The sequence below is a fragment of the Magnolia sinica genome, chromosome 16, assembly GCF_029962835.1.
Source record: "Magnolia sinica isolate HGM2019 chromosome 16, MsV1, whole genome shotgun sequence".
Classification (NCBI taxonomy): domain Eukaryota; kingdom Viridiplantae; phylum Streptophyta; class Magnoliopsida; order Magnoliales; family Magnoliaceae; genus Magnolia; species Magnolia sinica.
This window is the reverse complement of record NC_080588.1, coordinates 6,977,308-6,980,772: the sequence shown is the minus strand read 5'-3', so window position 1 is coordinate 6,980,772 and position 3,465 is coordinate 6,977,308. Positions and strand designations below refer to the sequence as shown.

At 38.6% G+C, this 3,465-nt stretch overlaps 1 non-coding gene across 1 annotated transcript; it reads right to left on the bottom strand.

Moving 5' to 3' along the window:
- Nucleotides 1-2,646: 2,646 nt before the first annotated feature.
- On the bottom strand, nt 2,647-2,753 carry LOC131230080 (small nucleolar RNA R71). The gene has a single exon (XR_009163806.1). It is a non-coding gene; the product is annotated as a small nucleolar RNA R71 (small nucleolar RNA).
- Nucleotides 2,754-3,465: the final 712 nt, after the last annotated feature.

The window sequence follows — 3,465 nt, the reverse complement described above, 5'->3', positions numbered from 1 at the left end:
GAGGTGCACCGAGTCAGTGAAGTCAGTCAACAGATTATTGACCGACTCAAATTGGAAATCTCTGTTTTCATCCGCGAAACGTGAAACAGGGGATGCGGATGAAATTCAGTGGGCCATCATCATGGTTCAAACGCCCAATCCGAGCCGTCCATCATGTATAGGGGCTCGATATAATCAAAACCATGTTGACCTTGTGCACTCATACAGGCACATGTGCTGGTTTTAACGATCACAAACAGACTGCCCTGCACCGATCACAGCGTAATTACTACCTTCGACCACATCAATGACATTCCAAAACCGGCCATCTCCAACTGAAATTTCGTTACAAGTTTAATGGACGGAATGGATTTTCGGGACAGACTTCGATCATGGGCCCCACCAAGCATTTGCGCAATAGCTTTTTTGCCGCCAGTGAACGTCCGTGAAAGCTGGACGTTTCGGCCCGTTATGTGATTTCGGTCTGCGTCTGATCAATGATCCGAACTGTTCAGATGGGAGCCAAGCAAAAACCGTCCACAGGGACGTCTTCTCTTTACAAAAAAAAGTACCTGTGTGCGAATAACAGGTCCAATGCAAGGATTGTTGCGATTTTTCGCTGCTGCTGTGTAAAAACTTCCACAAAAGCTTTGTTTCCACCGACTCCACCTCTCTACGCACCGACCCACGCATGCTATAAAGAGAGAGAGGTAGCAAACGTGAAAATAATCTTATCCTTAGACGTCTGGGAAGAGAGTGAAAGAAAGAGAGAGAGAAAGAGAGAGGTTAGCATTCTTCTTGTTTTACTGTTTTCTTATGAAATTTTGGAGAGTTAGCCTAATCATGTCAGGCTAAACCTTTTAGTTAGGGCTAAGAGGTGAAGCTTATGGCATGATGGGTAGTATTCTACGGTCTTTGATTCATGTTATGAACTAATTTTGATTATAGTTTGATTAATAGGAATGCTTTCAGTTTTTAATCATTTGTTGTGACTTAAATTACAATAGATCTGTGATGGCTTTGAGTATTTTCTTTCCCTTATTTTGATTGTGAAGACAGGAAGCCATGTTGTTCACCATTGCCCCTTGGACATGGTTGGATGATGGAATCCTTCCTAACATTCATACATATTTCATATTGAGGATTTGTTTAATTCTTTGTTTACTTTGTCTCATGGGCATGGTTTTGTGATGGAATCAACTCTACTTTTCATACATCTCATCTCTTGAAAACTAGATCAAAGGAAGTTTAGATTGAGTTTTAGTGATATATCTTCTAATTGGATGAAGTTGGGATTCGAAGTCCAGTTGGGTTCATGAATCAAGCGTAGATATCTCTGATCTCTACAAGTGGATCCTTGGCACCCTAGTTTCCTACCTTTGAATTTACAAGTTTTAGAGTAATATTTCACCATTATTTCTTCACATTCACTTAATTTAGATTTAATCTTATTTTAGATCTAGTTCTGGTTATTTTCAAATTATGTACAAGGTTCAGTCCCTGTGGATTCGACTTCGGTCTTACCAAGATTATTACTACATCGCAACCTTATACTTGGGGAGTGAACAAGTTTTTGGCGCCGTTGTCGGGGATTGACGGTTACGTTTTTTTTTTTGAAATTGACCAGTTTTAGAATTAGGTTAAGATTATGGTTTTCTAACTTTAAGTTCAGGTTTTTCTGATTTTTAGAAACTAACCTAACTTTCCTGTTTTGTAGGATTCTAAGATAGAAACCTCCAATTTGGTAATCTCTTTCTATTTTCTTTACTTTTTCTATTTTTAGAATTTGGGTTTTATTTTTAGAAATTTTCTAATTTTAGGATGTTTTTTAGAAACTAATTTACTTTCTAATTTAGGTTTAGAACTTTCCTAATTTGTCTTTAGAAATTTTTCTATTTTTCCTTTTAGGAATTTTTCTTTTCTTAGAAACTAGTTTACTTTTTATTTTAAGTTTTAGGAACTTTCTATTTTTAGAAACTGACTTTTTTTGTTTTGTTTTGCAGGAACTTGATTTATGAACTTCTCATCTGGTAACCTCTTTCCAAATCCTCTCTCTTTCTATTCCAAGATTTCTATTCTTTTCTCTCTTTAGGTTAAGTTTAAATCTGAATTGAGGGCTGCGAGTGTTTCATGCCTAAGTGGGTTCGTGACAACACTCGACGTCTCTTGACTGAAGGAGGATTGGTTGAGGGGTTGACTATCCATTGTAGGACTAGACATCGCTCGAGATCCCCTGAGTTAATTGAAGTAATGGCTGAAAACCAACCTCTTCTACCCCAATCTAGGGTGGAGGACATCCAGGATGAGAATGAGGTGCATCAAGCACCCCCGCCTCGTACTTTACGAGATTATTTATAACCGGCGAGGGTTAGTACACCCTCATGCATGATTTTTCTTGAGAATGCAGGACACATGGATATCAAGCCAGGGGTGATCCAGCTCCTTCTTAAATTTCATGGGCTTGAGTCAGAAAATCCATATTTACATCTGAAAGAGTTTGATGAGATAACTACTTTATACTTTCCTAACATGTCTAATGACACAATCAGGTTGAAACTCTTTCCCTTTTCTTTGAAAGAGAAAGTTAAGACGTGGTTACATTCACTACGTCTTCGATCTATGACAAGGGAGTTCATAAAGAAAATTATTTCATACCATTAGACGAACACCCTTAGAAAGTTGATCATGAACTTCGCCTAAAGAGAAGATGAAACATTCTTCTAATGTTGGGAGTGGTTCAAGGATCTTGTCAGTTCATGTCCACAACATGGCTTTGAAACGTGGCGCATCACGAACTTTTTCTATGATGGACTGACATCTCCCATGCGCCAATTAGTCGAGACGATGTGTAATGGGGAGTTTATAAATAAAGGTGTCGATGAGGTGTGGGACTACTTTGATAAGCTTATTGAGAACACACAATCATGGGACATCTCCCCTAGACCAAGTACTACGTCTAGGCCAACTCATTCCAAGGAAAGGGGTGAAATGTATCTCCTGAAAGAGGATGATGATATCAATGGTAAAATGACTTATCTCACCAGGAAACTCGAGGCCATGGAATTAAAGAATGATAAGGCTAAGGAAATTGTTTGCAGTATTTGTGGTTGCAACATTCACACTACTGAAAATTGCCCAACTATATTTCCCTTTCAAGAGGTACTGAATGAGCAATCTAATGCCGTAAGCAATTACCAAAGACCTTTCAGTGGGCTCACCTCTAACACATACAATCCTGGTTGAAGAAATTATTCAAACTTCAGTTGGAGGAATGGACGAACTACTACACCTCAAGGTTTCCTAAATCAAATTCCAATTTAAGAGAAACCTCAAGAGGATTCGGTTCTAAAACACTTTCATAAGCAAGAGCTTTTCAATCAGGGTATGCTACAAGCCTTTCAAGACCTTACAAAAGCGATACAAGGACTTAAGGCTAAAAATATGATTGGGAACAAGGGAAGCTTCCCAACTCAACCTCTTCCCAAC